Source organism: Copadichromis virginalis, linkage group LG22, assembly GCF_057382275.1.
Source record: "Copadichromis virginalis isolate Kocher_CV1m ecotype Utaka linkage group LG22, C_Virginalis_male_GT1.1, whole genome shotgun sequence".
NCBI classification, from domain to species: Eukaryota; Metazoa; Chordata; class Actinopteri; order Cichliformes; family Cichlidae; genus Copadichromis; species Copadichromis virginalis.
This window is the reverse complement of record NC_140638.1, coordinates 36,512,246-36,531,470: the sequence shown is the minus strand read 5'-3', so window position 1 is coordinate 36,531,470 and position 19,225 is coordinate 36,512,246. Positions and strand designations below refer to the sequence as shown.

The following is a 19,225-nucleotide window of genomic DNA, read 5'->3' as shown; positions in this document are numbered from 1 at the left end:
CAGAGTATTACAGGCCAGTATTACCTTGCCAAGAGACGCAAAGCAATCTAAGAGATAAATATTACCATTCTGTAGAATACTCCTGTATTCCACTTTTACTTGTTCCCATGTTCTTGTGGGTCCTGTTGTGGCTCTAATGTGAAAGGGGATATAATATAACATATTATAATATAATATAATGCCATATGATATTGGACAATATAGTGTCATATGATAGATCTACCCTACCGCCTACTGGTGTTGGCCAGAGGGGCCGATGGCGCGATATGGCAGCCTGGCTACAACCGTAGCTGCCTCCACCAGTGTGTGAATGTGGGAGTGAATGAATAGTGGTATCGTAAAGCGCTTTGGGTGCCTTGGAAAGCGCTATATAAATCCAATCCATTATTATTATTATTATTAAATTACCTACGAGTTTGATTTGTCAGCAACTTTCTGCCAGCCCTCTCTCCTTGCTTTTGCAGCCTTTGCAGTGTTCTCTTGCGTTTTAATTAAACTCTGAAACTCCTGTAATCCCTCACTCATGAGTTCTTGCTCTGCTGCCGGAAAATACCGAGCACGCCCCTTCGACATTTTCGCCGACCAATCAGCGGGTTGCCGATCAATGTTTCTACTATCGATGCGTAGCCCCTTTTACGACACCCAGTGATGTCACATTCCTGCGTCCAGCTGTAGTAATCGTCAACAGCAGGTGTGTTCGGGGAACCGGATTAGCGAGCTCACGGTTAGCGCGATGATTTGATCTTGGATGTGTCATTTGATCTTGGATGTAGTAAGCGACGTACGAAGAACGGGCCCCAGGTCTGGCTTTTTATAGCAGATAACCTTAAAAATATTCTACAATGTTCTGCATATAAAGTTTAAATTTCTTCAGTACTGAACAACAGAAAAAATAGGCTTTCTTGTCCGAGGTCATTTAAGTGAAAAAGAAAAAGACAGCAGCCACAGCGCTGTAAACAGCGGTAGACTGGTGGGTAATAAGCCAATGAATAATACAGAAAACAGAGATTGGAGACGGAAACTGTTCTTGAAGTACAGAGAGAGAGAGAGAGCTGTGCATGGAGTGTGGTTTTAATAGTCGTGGAAGCAAAATTCATGACGACATTGATCAAATGTGAAGCGCAGTTTGCTGCTTCTTTTGCTGCTGGCTCGGCGAATTTTGGTTGGAGAGACAAAACCTGCAGCTCAGAATCAGCACAAAAAGACGCAATCACAGCGGACCGGACGCATCAGGATCGCTGAGCTCCTGGGAAGGTTGCAGATTTTTATTTTTTTTGCTACCCGAACAGTTGGTCGCACAGGTGCAACCAAATATTTTTTTTAGTCGCACCACTGAAAAATTTGGTCGCAAATGCAACTTTGTGTTAGCATTGTTAACACAAAGTACTTTATTATAACTCAGATTTTTGACTTGTTTGCAGAGAATGTGTGTTTGAATAAACTTCATTCACCCTCCTCTGATCGTGCTCTACCTCCAGCTGTGTTTTCAGTTTGATCGTCCAATCAGAGACGAGCAGCGTCTGCTTTAAAGGACCTTTGCTGCGAGCATGGATCAGACAGACAGAGCTTATCAACCCCCATCACAGACACACTGGCATTTAGCTCCCAGCGTGCACCTTATCCAGAGATAAGATGGGTTAATTATTGCACCGAGTGCACACACACACACACACACACACCTACACACACACAGCAGCACATGAATCATTACAGCGAGTAATGAATTATAATATGAATTACTGCAAATATGACAGTGAGACACTTTCAAATAATCACTCTCAATTTTCCTCGTTTAGTCTTTCTTCCAGCGTAACACACACACTGACTTCCTCTCCTACTCTCAGTAAGTCAGACAGTAAACAGCTGATTCTTTGTGTCACCTGTTCATGTAAGTGACAAACTTATTTACTTTAATTAATCAGAAAATGTCGTGTTCAAAATGTCGTGCACAATTAGAGCACACACGTCCAATTTTTGAAAAAGAAACTTTATTTATAAATCATAAAAGTGCAAAATAAAACCATAAAAACAAAAATAAAACTGTTTTGGCAGGAAGTAAACAGAAATCATTTAGATGCAGGAACAAGAGGAGCTTGGCTGAGCGACATGGAGTGGTGTGAGACACACTTGAGCGACTTTGTGAAGAGAAATGAGGAGGAAGAGGAGGTTGCAGGAGCAATCAGCTCGGTGAGGAAGAAGGTGCAGGTGAAGCAGTGGCTGTGGGCTGCTAGGAAGTAGGAAGTAGTCCTAAATGAATATGAGGAGGAGAAGTGGCACCTTCCATGTCTGAGAAGTGGACGGAGGCTTGATGCTCCTTTCAGACTGGTTTCATTCACAGCTGACCACTGTTATTTCAAAATAAAAGCCTTGGCTGTGTCTGCCGACACACATCGTATCTGTTTCTGCTGCTCTTTAGTGTGTTACACAGAAAAGTGTGAAAGCATTTTAAATCAGTGTTTAAATAAAAAGCTTATTGTGTTATGACCAGAGATGGGCAGTAACACGTTACTTGTAACGCGTTACTGTAATCTGATTACTTTTTTCAAGTAACGAGTAAAGTATTGCAAAAACAGTAATTAGATTACCGTTACTTTGCCGTAGGAACGCTGCGTTACTGCGTTACTAAAACCGTGATTTTTTTGCGAGAATGTCTCATGACAGTGACGTAAGCGAGTGCAACGTTCGTGACAACAGCTGTGTGCAGATCAACAGTGAATCATATATCGAGTGCAGAGAGAGTATGAGTGTGCAGCGTTTAAAGCGTGGAAGTACTGACCTTACTTTGAGTTTGATTCCATAAAAAGTGACAAAAACATTAGCGTCCATTGTGCGTGGGAAGAAAACTTCTTTTTACAGCGAAAAACCCCTAAACTTCCAACAAGCACCGAGTAGCTACGACGTAATGGGAAACTCACAGAGAAACTCGCGGATTCTTCCACTGACCGCTGCACACCTGCACCAGGGTAAACCTCCGCCTACCCCACTCCTGCTTTACAGGTGAAAATAGAGCAACAGGACCGCTGAGTCTTTGACTTTATTTATTTTCTGCTGTGTTTTACTTGCATCTATTTGAAAGACTGAGTGTAAACACACAAAATATTTTATTTTATGTGCTGGAATGTGCAGAAAATAGGTTTAAATATTAAACAAATTTCTTCCTGTCATGGCTCTGTGTGCGGGCAGGCGGAGATGAGGATCCAAATGCAGGACTCGGAAAATGGAATGCAACTCAAAAACCTCAGCTTTATTGCTGGCAAGAAAACAAAACATGAAGTGAGGACTGAACACTGAGACCAAATAACACACAGGTATAATCTGATGGTACCGAGCATGGGAAAACACAGGGCTTAAATACACAGGGTAGTAATGAGGGAATGGGCAACAGAACGGAGACACAGCTGGGGGAGATCAGGGCTAACGAGACGGGGGAGCTAAGCTGCACACACTAACACAAGACAAAGACTTTCACAATAAGACAGGAAACAAGAATTACTAAACCAGATGCAGACATGACACTGAGAGACAGACTAGAACACTGAACAGAAACTGCAATTCACATGAGAACCCAAAACCTAAGAACTGATCCCTCACCAAGAATAACAGAAACAGATCCATAATGATAATAATAAACAAAGCACCAGAACATCAGAAAACAATCCATAATGCAAAAATAAACCAAAACATAATAAACTCAAAATACTGGGTCCAACGGACCCAGAACCGCGACACTTCCAGTCAGAGAATGTTGCATATAATTAAATGTTTGCTTGATGCATAAAGTTAAAAGATTAAAACTAATAAAACAAGTTTTAAAAAGACACTTTGTCATCTGATTACATTTTGTATGATGGATTATGCAGAAAAAGTAGAATTGGGCTGAAAGATCTATCACTTTATCACCTATTCAGGTTGTAACTAAGTAACTAAAGTAACTAAGTAATTAATTACTTTTGAAAATAAGTAATCAGTAAAGTAACAGGATTACTTTTTTGGGGAAGTAATCAGTAATTAGTTACTGATTACTTTTTTCAAGTAACTTGACCAACACTGGTTATGACCCAAGATCATGTGGATTATATACAACGTTCCCTCTAATGTTTCACGTGTCTGAGCGAACACACAAACTCCCTGAGCGTCCCCTTGGACCACTGTGAGCAACAGCAGACGTGTGCACTGTGGTCACGCCAGCATCCAATCCATCCAAGTTACATGTTTATTAAAGTAATCAAATTACAGCATTTACATTTATGTTAGACTACCCTTAATTAACTGCTTTAGCCCACTTACAATGAAAATTTAAAAATCTTGTTCCTGTCCTGTGCAGCATGTTAACACTATTGGAAGGAAAAATAACTTCAACTCCAATTTTGAAAACACAACTTTCTTTCTTTCTTTTATTAAATAAAGCTCTGACTGTATTCTGAGTCTGTGGTCTGGGAGAAAGTCTGTAACTCTGTCTGCAAAATACAGTAAATAATGACCAATGTTGGGATATTAATTATATAGTTACTTCTGCAAAAAAGTTACTGAGTTTTGCAAACAACAAAGTGTTTTGCAGCTGTTTACCTAAAAATGCAGCCAAGGCGCTTTTTAAACAAACATTTCAAACTATTTACAGAACAATCAGCTGTTCTGCATCAAATCTGATGCCACACAAATTATTTGTGCCGCTCCAAAAAATAATTTGTGTCCACTATGAGATGAAGGAGAACAACAGCCTGATACCTGCAGGCCTGACAGCAGCAGATGTGTCACTGCTGTAACACCTGTAACACTCAGCAGGTGCCTCATTGTTCTGACACACAACACAACTATTGACTACACTACACACTAACTACACACTAACTGCACACTGACTACACACTAACTACACACTAACTGCACACTGACTACACACTAACTACACACTAACTGCACACTGACTACACACTAACTACACACTAACTGCACACTAACTACACACTGACTACACACTAACTACACACTAACTACACACTAACTACACACTGACTACACACTGACTACACACTAACTACACACTGACTACACACTAACTACACACTGACTACACACTAACTACACACTAACTATACACTAACTACACACTGACTACACACTGACTACACACTAACTACACACTAACTACACACTGACTACACACTAACTACACACTAACTACACACTAACTACACACTAACTACACACTGACTACACACTAACTACACACTGACTACACACTAACTACACACTAACTACACACTAACTACACACTAACTACACACTGACTACACACTAACTACACACTGACTACACACTGACTACACACTAACTACACACTAACTACACACTGACTACACACTAACTACACACTAACTACACACTGACTACACACTGACTACACACTGACTACACACTAACTACACACTAACTACACACTGACTACACACTAACTACACTAACTACACACTGACTACACACTAACTACACACTAACTACACACTAACTATACACTAACTACACACTGACTACACACTAACTACACACTAACTACACACTAACTATACACTAACTACACACTGACTACACACTAACTACACACTAACTACACACTGACCACACACTAACTACACACTAACTATACACTAACTACACACTGACTACACACTAACTACACACTAACTACACACTAACTACACACTGACTACACACTGACTACACACTAACTATACACTAACTACACACTAACTACACACTAACTACACACTGACTACACACTAACTACACACTGACTACACACTAACTACACACTAACAACACACTAACTACACACTGACTACACACTGACTACACACTCACTACACACTAACTATACACTAACTATACACTAACTACACACTAACTACACACTGACTACACACTGACTACACACTCACTACACACTAACTATACACTAACTACACACTAACTACACACTGACTACACACTGACTACACACTCACTACACACTAACTACACACTAACTATACACTAACTACACACTGACTACACACTAACTACACACTAACTACACACTAACTACACACTAACTATACACTAACTACACACTGACTACACACTAACTACACACTAACTACACAAGATTTGTACTAAACGTCTCAAATCTCTCACATCTCAAACACGCCGTCACTCCTAAAACTTCCCCCGTCCTAAACAACTAAAGGCCATGTTGCCATATCATTCTTTGATTGGTCCACATGGTACATTTTTCCACCAATAGGAAAGGCTGGGAGTTTTGGTGTTTTTGCTCACAGGCTTTCGAGCGTTTTCCTTATAAAACGCCGTTTTTACCGTTTCTTCCTGCAGTAAATATAAACAACGACAGTACGGGCGATCGTGGTTCAAGAGTTGGGAGTTCGCCTTGTAATCGGAAGGTTGCCGGTTCGAGCCCCGGCTTGGACAGTCTTGGTCGTTGTGTCCTTGGGCAAGACACTTCACCCGTTGCCTACTGGTGGTGGTCAGAGGGCCCGGTAGTGTTACAAAGTGTTACGTCTTTTTTCATTTAAATTAATTTTTCTTTGATTAACTTTTCATATTTTATTGTTCAGTTTCTTTGCCAGGTGAACGGTTTTGCTGTATTGCGCAATGACATCTAAAAATAGATCAACTAATTTCTTGTAAACACATTCTTGGGCATTTTCAGAAGAAACCTCGCCCTGTTTTGTTAGTCTTGTAAAGTTGTCGTTCGAAGCTGTAAATTCAGATTTTATTTGTCACACATACAATCATACATAGTACGACATGTGGTGAAATGCTTATTGCTATGCAATGCCCAACCATTAAATGTCAGTGAGAACTGACAGTAAGATTTACAGATCACTACAAAATTTACAGATTTTAACTTAGAAACTTTTAAGTAAAAAGAATGTGCAAATAAACAGAGTGCATGTGGTGACGTGATGTACAGTGGCTTGCAAACGTATTGGGCCCCTTGAACTTTCCCACATTTTGTCACGTTAGCGTTTTGCATTTTGGTCTCATCTGACCAGAGCAGCTTCCACATGTTTGCTGTGTCCCCACATGGCTTGTGGCAAACTGCAAACGGGACTTCTCATGGTTTTCTGTTAACAATGGCTTTCTTCTTGCCACTCTTCCATAAAGGCCAACTTTGTGCAGTGCACGACTAAGAGTTGTCCTATGGACAGATTCCCCCACCTGAGCTGTAGATCTCTGCAGCTCGTCCAGTCACCATGGGCCTCTTGGCTGCATTTCTGATCAGCTCCTTGTTCGGCCTGAGTTTAGGTGGACGGCCTTGTCACTACCCGATCCGTACCGGAAACCCAATCTGTACCCCGCATGCGCAAATCTTACGTCACTTCCTCTCTTTGCCAACATTGCGACATTCAATATATTTGAATGGTACGGTTAGCGCCCAGTTAGCTCCTAGCATTTCTCAACAGCTCTGCCTCCTTTTCGACTGCCCGGGACATTTAAACAATGGATAATCCGTATACAAAGAAATTCATGCTTTTCTCCTCAACAGAGAGCGTCCCCCGATTGAGCAACAGCGCCGTAAAATAAGAAGAATGGCGCCTAATTACAGAGTTAATAATGCAGACTTTGTAATATCTCACGTGTAGATTCATCAGCCAGATGAAGTGTTTACTGACAATTGACAGTGATAGCGCACATCATCATCACTATTCCAACAATCCTCTCCTCACAGACAAGCATAAACACACTCGACTATCGCTAAATCAGATTTAACACACGTTTGTAATGACGATAATTCAGTTTATAATAGGGTTCATTCGCTCGGTCAGCAGGTGGCGGTATCCTCGTACACTGGGGAGTAAACTGCCATTAAACGAACAGAAGAAGAAGAAAACATCTGCACATGCGCGGTACGGATCGGGTAGACCCGATTTGTACGGTCAGACTTTACACATGCGCAGTAAGGATCGGGGAGTCCTGATCCGTAACTTTATTTTTATTTTTCGTTTTTGTCTACATTGTACTGAAATGCTTCATTATTGCAAACATTTTAAGATATACTTGTTATTCTTAACATTTTAACAGATACTCTGACCCATAACTATCGTAAAACGCTACGACCGGAAGTAGAAACCTTTCGCGCATGCGGGGTACCGATCGGGTTTCCGGTACAGATCGGGTAGTGACAGGCCTTGTCTTGGTAGGTTTACAGTTGTGCCATACTCCTTCCATTTCTGAATGATGGCTTGAACAGTGCTCCGTGGGATGTTCAAGGCTTGGGAAATCTTTGTGTAGCCTAAGCCTGCTTTAAATTTCTCAATAACTTTATCCCTGACCTGTCTGGTGTGTTCTTTGGACTTCATGGTGTTGTTGCTCCCAATGTTCTCTTAGACAACCTCTGAGGCCGTCACAGAGCAGCTGTATCTGTACTGACATTAGATCACACACAGATGCACTCTATTTAGTCATTCGCACTCATCAGGCAATGTCTATGTGCAACTGACTGCACTCAGACCAAAGGGGCTGAATAATTATGCACACCCCACTTTGCAGTTATTTATTTGTAAAACATGTTTGGAATCATGTAGGATTTTCGTTCCACTTCTCACGTGTGCACCACTTTGTGTTGGTCTTTCACCTGGAAGTCCAATAACATTGATTCATGTTTGTGGCTGTAATGTGACAAAATGTGGGAAAGTTCAAGGGGGCCCAATACTTTTGCATTCACTGTATGTCACTTTAACCTTTCAGTTGAATTCCAATTTAATTACTTGGGCAGTAGCAACTATACGGGCACCGTCTCTGAAAATGCCCCTGGACCCCACTGACAACAACCACGAATACTCTCGGGGTCAATGAAAGTAAATATGCTGTGTGGGCGTTATTTATTTTTCCCTCGATCAGGACAAAGGTAATCTTTACTTTTACCCATGTTTGTTTAAGACAGCAACTAGAGTTACATGACCTTTCATTTTATCAAGCGGTTTGCTTTGCACTTTTGGGACATCAAACGTGCTCTGATCATCAAATCCCAGCTATATTTTTCCCCTACTTTCTTTCCAGTCCATTTCCTGTCCCCATCCTCTATGAGAAATGTTAAATAAAAAGTTCTATTGTGCCTTAGTGAGATCTGATCAGACAGAAATAAGACAACAACAAAAACATGCAGTGATTTGCACAGAAAAGCTGTACACCACATTAATGATGAAAATATGATTTAATATTTTGATACTTTGCATCTTTAGATTAGCTTTGATACTCACCCATTGTTCTTGTCAGACAGTAACTGAAGCACCTTGTTTTGGAAGAAATCTTTTTGTTCTGTAGTAAAGATGGGTGGCCGTCGCATCAATGTTGAAAGCCAGACATACAGAGGTGGCTGCAGTACGTCATAAAAAAAAATCATGATTTCATCTTGTGTAAAAACGTTTGGTTGGCAATGGTAACACACTGAATTTGAGATCATCGGTTTTAGAAAGTTACAGAAACGGTTCGACTGAGGCTGTAAATCAAAATTGGGACGATGTGGCGAGAGGGGGGTCCTGATACACAATACACATCTGATTAAGTGTATTGGCTTCTTACGAACTTTTGTCTACATACAAAGAAGCTCATGACAAAAACATACTACAAATACTGTTTCTAATTTGAGCATCCAGAGGATCGGAGGATAAAGTGTGACTCATTTTCCACAACATGATATAAGATGGTTAAAAGAATAAAGGCCATAGTATTCCTAACATTTCTCTCTGTTGTTGATTTTAGCATGTATCACCCACACAAAAGCTTTGTTTGTGCACAGGTCTGAACTTTAAACTGACACAGTTACAGTCGGCGGTTTCTCTTTTACATTAAATCAGGTCAGAGGCACACGGACTGGATCTTTCTACTTTAAAAACAGATACGAGATTCCTCTCAATCCTTTTATACAACTCTTAAAAAGAAAACCAGTAAAGACATTTCTCCAAATGCTGAATTACGCCTTCAAACAGTCAAATTGAAAAGACAACTCTTTCCACACTAAGGTTCTTTTTTGATATGATCTTGTAGAAATGTATTTGTTTAGATCTTACCAACAGCCACTGCGCAGATGAGCCAGACTAACTTCATCTTTTCTACTGGTCTTTTCCACAGAATGGTTGAAAATGATAAAGGCTAAGGAGGAGTCAGAAAATGAGGAGGGCCCACACAGTTTGAATTAATTTTTGAGAGGAGTCCTTCTACACATCACGTGCACGGCTTCAGTTTTGACTGAATTATGTATTGACAGAAATATGCAGTTTAAATGTTATGAACTTGTTAACTTTGTGCGCCACCGTACAGTTTCCTGCTTCAAATTTGGGTATATTTGCCTTATTTGTCTAATAAATGCCTAAATAAAAAAAATAGAATTCTTAGTTTTTCTAAAACATTTCTTTTCTTGTTTTCACGAAGCCATCAACTTAAAAAAATTTCCTTTCACTTTTACAGTTATCCTTCTGTCACTCGTCTCCACCCACTCCACCTTGCCTCTCTTGTTCACCGTGTGCTGCCTTGGATAGTGATGGCTGACACCAGGTATTTAAACTCATCTACCTTTGCTACCTCTGCTTCTTGTGACTTGTTAACTGACAGATGAAATGAAGCAGTGTAAGGCAGTGTAGTGCTTCCACTGTGAAAATGGGACGTCTCCTTTCTAAAGAGTTTGTTATATAAATAAATGTAGTCAAACACATGTGCGAGATGAAGGACGCAGAAACATCAGTTAGAGTGAAATTTTTATTACGGTCTGTGTTGTACACAAAATTAATTCAAGTTTGTGCAAATGTTTTGGTGCCATTCAAAATTCTGCTTTGCACTGGAATAAACATTTAATCATCCAACTGGCACAGGAGTGCGGAGGCTTTGGATATCCAGTAGTCGCTGTGTCGCTGGGAGGGAAGCATTACTGTCACCACAAAATTAGTTGAGTGACCTGAAGGGAGAGAGACATGAAGGGTGAGGAAACAATCTGAGCAAACATCCTTTTTTCTTTTTTTGACATTATATGTTGGTAACAGGGACGTGCGCTGTATCCCACCAAAACTCCCAGCAATGCCCAAAAACGAACTCTTGGCCTTATGATAGTATAAAATGTGTCATGACTTTAAATGTAAAAAGGTTTCCAGGGAGTGACTTTGGATACATCAGGTGTGTACCTGTGGTGGACAGAGTGCCAGCTCTGGCTGAGGTCTTGTACAGAGGAGCGTGGTAGAGGTCGGGCTCTGGGACGTAGTTCTGCTGTGGCTCAAAGTGCACCACCGGCAGCATGGCGTTCCTAACCCGAGGCAGCGCGTCATCAATCACCATGCCGACATCGTCCCAGCGACAGGCATCCATGAACATGCCGTGAACAAGTACACCGTCCTGTGGCTCAGGTAACTGTTTTAACAAGTAACCATATTAAAGGAATTACCTTTTTACTGACAAACTCTTGAAACAAAGTAAATACAAAGGCTTTCGTTTTGCAGGTTGTGCCTTTTCAGAAAAAATGGTGGTTTCTATACCTGCAAAGGCAGAAAAGAAAACAAAGAACATGTGGCTTTGCTTTGATCAGATGTATCCAGAGCTTTTTATTCTTTAAGGATTTCATTTTCATGAACAGAGATTTAAAGAAGCGTTGGCAAGTTGGGGTTGATATTCACTATTTATGACGCTTAGGAGGGCATCAATCTGATATCTCATCAGGAAATAAACTCAGTATTTTAAAAAAGAAAACAATACTGGTGGCTGTACCGCCCTCCAGATTCACACCGGAGTCAAGTATAACACAACCTTACTAAAGAAATCAGTATGTAGTCCAATCAAAAATAATGGATAACAGATTTAATTTGATCATTTAGGATACATTTGCTCTGTGGTGCTAACTTTGAGACCATCAGATCAGATTTAGAGATTCAGGATAAAGTAATGTCACAAAAACATTAATCAATGAATACAAGAATTAGAGACATATATCAAATAGGTCAATATCTCAGCTTCCTACAACTTTCTAATTCACATTTTACATTGACCATTTCAAATGCTTGCCTAAAAACAAAACAAGCTAGAGGTCATATTAATGGTTAAAGGATTTATCTTCAGCCCGCTATAGCGGGCTGAAGATAAATCCTTAGTCCTTCAGTTAGTCCTTGCTTCCAAGGACTAACTGAAATCATGCAAACACAATTTAAAAACATAATTGATAACATAACTTGTAAATAACCCTGAATGCCTTCCCTTGCACCTTATTTTGGCACTCATTCCTGTTTTCTACTACCAACTTCCTGTCCGTGTGTAGAAGCTTTTATTTTGATGGGACGATTTCCTGTAAAACTGTTTTTGGCGCAGTTTTCAGCAGCAGTCGCGGGAGTTTAGAAAAGTGATGGCTTAACGGAGCCTATGGTGATTTCTTTTGTCATTAGCAGCCCCCTTGATACAGGCACAAGGTATGGTTATGATGTAAATAAGGAGACGTTTAGATGTTTTTGTGACAGTCGCTACATTTGTTAAATGTTACGTTGAAACGAACTTCATGTTATAAGGTTTACGATTGTAAGAGTGTGGATTATTTTGCTTACACGCTGTTTCTATGTATACATCCCCAGCTCTTACGGTGAGATTGATGGTTTACTGCCATTAAACCTTCAAAACGTCATCAGTAAAGTGTCATCCTTCATTCGGGGGGTTCGCTACAGTAAGAGCTTACCTCCGGGAGCAGCGAGAGCGAGAGCTTCCTGCGATCGGAACGGTAACGGCACGGCACGGAGCAGCAAGCTACAGCAACGGTCCGGTAACAAGCAATTGCTCTCAAAATAGAAAATATAGAAGGAGGTCAGTTAAACGAAAAGGAACAACGAAAGGAATTAACATGCGAAGCTGATGAAACAGCTAATGAAACGTTCCCAAGGCGATCAGAACGGCTCAGTGTGCCCATGGAGAAAATGCTCTTATATCAAAGGGATGAACAGAATAAAAGAGAGAAGAAACTGCTAACCATTTATGAACATTGGAAAGGCCAGGTCAGAGTATACAGAGAAGACCTGAAAAATGATTTATCAGATTCACGGTTAGCAGAAATGGCTGATGATATTGAAAGGACAGTAAATGATATGACAAAAGCATACAGTGAATATAGAGAGCGTAATGAACCATCCCATGTCATAAGGCGCAAAATGGACTCTTGTGAATCAGTGACAAAGGACATTATGAAAATCATATCTGAGCGTTTAGCAGCTATAGATGAGTATGATGCAGATAGAGAAAGGCAGCGCCTTCATCAGCTCTTAGCTTATGAACATGCTAAGTCCATATTTGGTACTGCATCACAGTCAAGTTACCAATCTGAAGCAAGCATTGCAGCCAAAAGAATCGATGCTGCTGCAGAATTAGCTGCAAAAGAAGCTCAGTATAAAATCACACAAGAGGAAATAAAACAAAAAATAAGAGAAATGGAAGAGAAACACAGGAGGGAATTGGATGCACAAAGGTCTGAACTAGAGCGTTTACAAGCAGAAAAGGAAAGGCAAGCAGCACGTGCAAAATTAGAGATTTATGACAAAGAGTTTAAAGTTGATATGGACAGTCAGTTAATGTTACAGAGCAATGGGATGTCTGTTATCAACCAAAGCTTTGCACAACCAGCCTCAGAGCTCTCTACAGGTTCATATCACCCACAAGTGGAACAATATGCATCCATCCCTGTCAATAATCCTCTACAACAACTGCACTCACAAATTGTCACTCCATCGCCTCCCACAGACGTATTGCAGCTGGCTAAAGCTATTCAAGACAGCATAGCAGTAAGCAGAATTCCAGTGCCTGTGCCCATCGTGTTCAGCGGAGATCCCATCACCTACATCGAATGGAAGGCTTCCTTCATCTCACTGGTGGGCCACAAAGGTATATCTCCAGCTGAAAAACTGCATTTGTTAAAAAGGTATATCACTGGTCCTGCTCTTAAGTGTCTTGAGGGCACGTTCTACCGCAGTGATGAAGAGGCATACAAAGATGCATGGAAAAGACTTGACCAACGCTACGGTCAGCCATTTGTTGTTCAAAAGGCATTCAGAGACAAACTGTCAAAGTGGCCTAAAATCCACTCAAAAGATGCAGAAGGTCTACGGGCCTTTTCTGATTTTCTCACAACTTGTCTGCAGGCAACACCACATGTAAAGGGCTTAGAGATACTAAGTGACTGTGAGGAAAACCAAAAGTTATTGCATAAGATTCCAGAATGGCTTGCAACGCATTGGAACCGTCAAGTCACAGTTGCTCTCATGAAAGGCAAAGATTTTCCCTCTTTCAAGGATTTTGCAGAGTTTGTAGCACTCGAGGCAGAAATTGCATGTAATCCTGTGACTTCTTCATATGCACTCTATTCGTGCAGCTCATCCTTGGAGAAAAGATACATAAGGGAGACCAAACCAAACAGATCTGTGACTCAAGTCTTTACTACACAAGCCACAGTACAAGGAGAAAAAACTAAGTCAAATGACACAAGGTTAAAGGTGGCCTGCATGTTCTGCAAAGATGAAAGTCATTAGTTGTCAAAGTGCCCAAGCTTCTCAGAGAAGTCACTAGACCACAAACGGACATTTGTGAAGGAAAATAAACTGTGCTACGGGTGCTTAAAGGTGGGCCACAATGCCAGAGACTGTCGTCATCGCCACAAATGTGACACTTGCAAAGGACGACACCCCACCTGTTTGCACAATGAGAGTCACATGGCAAATGAAAGGCCTCAGAGCTCTACAAACGTCGCTTCAACCACAGAAAATGATACCATGGCAGCCACAGCTCTGAATGTTACTAAGGTGGGTCAATCAGGTAGTACCTCCATGATTGTTCCTGTGTGGGTTTCCACTACTCAGAGTCCATCTAAAGAGCAGCTTGTGTACGCTTTATTAGACACACAAAGTGACAACACATTTGTCAGTGAGGAAGTAACTAACCAGTTACAAGCAGCATCCCATCCAGTTAAGCTAAAACTAACCACGATGCTGGGAGTTCACATGACAGTCAAAAGTCAGAGAGTAGCAGGGTTACGTGTGAGAGGTTATAATTCAGATGTTCACATTGACCTTCCACCCTCCTACACAAAGGAGTACATCCCATTTAACTATGACAACATACCCACAAATGAAACTGCAAGGCAATGGCCCCATCTGTCAGAGATCGCTGATCAGATACCCCCTCTCCTGAGTTGTGATGTTGGACTACTCATTGGATTTAACTGTCCCAGAACTCTAGCTCCAAAACAGGTTCTACTCGGAAAAGACAATGAGCCATTTGCCATACAGACAGACCTAGGGTGGAGCATTGTTGGTGGCTCATCAGAGTCAAATGAAACTGAAACAAGTCTGTGCCATAGGGTCATGATAAAGGAAATGCCTGCTGTAACACCAATGGACATGATCAATGTTCTTCAATCGGATTACAAAGGCACGTGACAAAACGGTCTCACAAGAGGATCTCGTTTTTCTGGAAAAACTTAAGGAAGGGATAAAGAAAAACGAACAAGGACACTGTGAGATGCCTCTTCCATTCAAGCAAAGGCCAAACTTACCAGACAACAAAAGGCTTGCAGAGATCAGACTGGAACACTTAAGGAGAAGGTTGAACAAGAATGAGAACTACAAAAATGAACTGCCCACAGCACAACCTGTCGAGCTGGATCTGACCATAGGAGATCCAGAAGTCAGAAAAGTACAGACAATGTTAACTAAAGTCACAGACACTGTAAGTCTTGCTGAATGTCTAAGTAAGTTCTCCTCCTGGTCCAAAGCAATTAAGGCTGTAGCACGTCTCATAAGAAGGGCTAGACACATCAAGTCAAATGCATCAGCTACAGTGAGTGAGCAGAAAAATGCTGAACTTGTGATCATTCGACATGTACAAAGTCAAGCGTATGAACAGGAAATAAAACAGCTGAAGAAAGGAGAACAGCTCCCACATCATAACAAACTGTTTAAACTGGACATTTTCATGGATACAGATGGTCTCCTGAAGGTGGGAGGGAGACTCCAGCATGCAACGAGTGACACCTTCAAACACCCGATCGTGATCCCAAAAGAACATTGTGCAGCCAAACTCATAATATCTCACTTTCATAACAAAGTAAAACACCAAGGAAAGGGATTCACCATAAATGAAATCAGATCCAGTGGCTACTGGATTCCTGGAATGAGTAAAACAGTTGCCTCATTCATCCGACAATGTGTGATCTGCCGCAGACTCCGCAAAGCTCCAGAGGGTCAGAGGATGAGTGACCTACCTCCACATCGCTTAGAGCCCTCTCCTCCCTTCACACACTGCAGCATGGACTATTTTGGTCCATTTGTGACAACAGAGGGAAGAAAACAACACAAACGGTACAGACTCCTACTTACTTGCTTTTGTTCTCGTGCCATTCACATCGAGTTCTTAGAGGACTTGTCTACTGATGCATTTATTAATGCATTAAGATGTTTCATTTCAATCAGAGGTGCAGTTCGACACATCCAATGTGACCAGGGAACGAACTTTGTTGGTGCTCAGAATGAGTTTAAAGCAGCTTTAAATGAGCTAGACACTCAGAGACTAAATACATACTTGACTGAAAAACAATGTGACTTTGTGATGAACGCACCCCATGCTAGTCATACAGGGGGAGTGTGGGAACGTCAGATAAAGACTGTCAGAAGTGTGCTGAATACCACTCTGTCACTGGCTCATGACAGACTCAATGATGCTTCATTACGGACGTTATTCTATGAAGCCATGGCTATAGTCAATAGCAGACCTCTGACTATAGATAACTTGAACAGCCCCAACAGCCTAGAACCGCTCACGCCCAATCATCTGCTGCACATGAAATCCAATGCACCGTTGCCCCCACCTGGTGCCTTTTCAAATGAGGACCTGTACAGCAAGAAGAGGTGGCGCCGCGTGCAGTTCCTTGCAGAGCAGTTCTGGAGCCGCTGGAGACGAGAATACATTCACAACATCATTTCAAGGCAAAAGTGGCACTCACCAAAGAGGAATCTAAAAGTAGGTGATGTTGTGTTGGAAATGGATGAACTGGCACCCAGAGGGGAATGGAGACTTGCAAGAGTTGTAGAGACTGTCAGTGGAAAAGATGGACTTGTGCGAAGGGTAAAGATCTCACTTGGAGAAAAGAGACTCAATAATAAAGGTCAACGCTCTACTAAACTATCAGTTGTTGAGCGTCCAGTACAAAAACTTTTATTGTTGTTAGAAAGTTCCTAAGGTAACTCCTACATGGGTTATTTTGTTTGGGAAAATTATTCATTTTGGTTCTTATGTAAACCGATTATTCGTAATTTTGGTGGGAGTGTAAATAACCCTGAATGCCTTTCCTTGCACCTTATTTTGGCACTCATTCCTGTTTTCTACTACCAACTTCCTGTCCGTGTGTAGAAGCTTTTATTTTGATGGGACGATTTCCTGTAAAACTGTTTTTGGCGCAGTTTTCAGCAGCAGTCGCGGGAGTTTAGAAAAGTGATGGCTTAACGGAGCCTATGGTGATTTCTTTTGTCATTAGCAGCCCCCTTGATACAGGCACAAGGTATGGTTATGATGTAAATAAGGAGACGTTTAGATGTTTTTGTGACAGTCGCTACATTTGTTAAATGTTACGTTGAAACGAACTTCATGTTATAAGGTTTACGATTGTAAGAGTGTGGATTATTTTGCTTACACGCTGTTTCTATGTATACATCCCCAGCTCTTACGGTGAGATTGATGGTTTACTGCCATTAAACCTTCAAAACGTCATCAGTAAAGTGTCATCCTTCATTCGGGGGGTTCGCTACATAACTGATTTTGTGTGAAAATGTAAGAAGTTTGAATAAAATATTGCACATAAAAACCAAACTGATGTAGTATTTTAGATTGCATCTTGAGATTGTTGATCTGCTCTTCCACATTAGCTCTCCTGCTATTAGCCAGAAAAATAGCATCTTAAAGTACTGCTAATATTTGAAGGGCTGGAGAAAAGAATGTTTGTGCCCTTTTTTTAAGCACTACTGAAAGCATTACTAAGAGCACTGCTCCTCTTACAGTACCTCCTCATCCATGTTCAGTTTTGCACCAATGGGAAGAGTGCGTAGAGCCTCACAGACTGCTTCCTCATCCCTGTACGCCGGCACCACGCTGAAGCGGAAATTAAGCTCCTCAATAGGCAGACTGTAACGCCGGGCATGATTCTGCAACACTCCTACAGGCCATCAAAGACACAAGAGCATTGAAACAAGTCACTGTGCTGTTTAGCTAAATCTACCAATAAACACACATTTAATTAATAGCTCTCTTTTAAACTTAATTCATTTATTTTTACACTGTATACTTGAAAGAGTAGTCAGAGTGATCATTGTAGTCCTCAAGCTCAGCTCTAAAAGTTTGCCTTACTGTTAGTGTTCATTAAAAAACAGCATGTTTCAGTGTGTTACCAGTAAGAAAGCCTTGAGGGAAGAAGAACCCGGAGATCCAAAGTGATTTGGGCTGACCACGTGTGATCCAAGTCTTGCAAGAGAGGAAAAGAGAAGCAGAGACGCAATTAAAATATATGTATCTTTAAATAACAATTTCTTTATGCAGTATCTTCTTCTTTTATTCGATATATTGCATTACAGGCATCCTATTACTGAGGGGACCTGAATTGACCCAGTGAATCAGTTTACATTGGATTCTGTTTCCTAAGATAATCAGCATGTGGAGTGTGACTCAGTGTTTATCCACTGCTGTATAAACTAATAGGACTTTACCCCGTTTGTGCTTGTTTAAGTGAATTATAGTGACTGTACGATACACATGTTCAGAGCAGACTTAAGGAAGAGCAGCTTCAATCAGGGGAAATGAACCAAACACTAAACCAGGATGTGCAGGAAGGTGAACTCAGAATGTACATGTGTTATTACAGTTTTCCAACCTAATGAGATAACACACAAATCAAATGTGTGCATTTGACGGAGGACGGGCCAGACGGCCCCTCGGACCCTCCAGCGAAGACAGACGGAATGCTGAAGCGGTCCCTCGGACCCTCCAGCGAAGACAGAAGGCTGAAGCGGTCCCTCGGACCCTCCAGCGAAGACGGACGAAGGCCAGACGGGCCCCTCGGACCCTCCAGCGAAGACAGATGGAATGCTGAAGCGGTCCCACCCTCGGACCCTCCAGCGAATGGACGAGCCCCCATTTATGTTACGTCCTAAGTCTAGGCGTGTCTTGAACGCAACAA

General features: G+C 41.3%; 1 long non-coding RNA gene and 1 pseudogene across 1 annotated transcript; both read right to left on the bottom strand.

Moving 5' to 3' along the window:
• Nucleotides 1-8,979: 8,979 nt before the first annotated feature.
• Nucleotides 8,980-10,116, bottom strand: LOC146683821 (uncharacterized). The gene is made up of 2 exons (XR_014917716.1): nt 10,065-10,116; nt 8,980-9,370 (listed from the first exon to the last, which is right to left on the bottom strand). It is a non-coding gene; the product is annotated as an uncharacterized LOC146683821 (long non-coding RNA).
• Nucleotides 10,117-10,744: 628 nt separating this feature from the next.
• LOC146683819 (dynein axonemal heavy chain 6-like) overlaps nt 10,745-19,225 on the bottom strand; it is a 56,892-nt pseudogene continuing 48,411 nt past the window's right edge.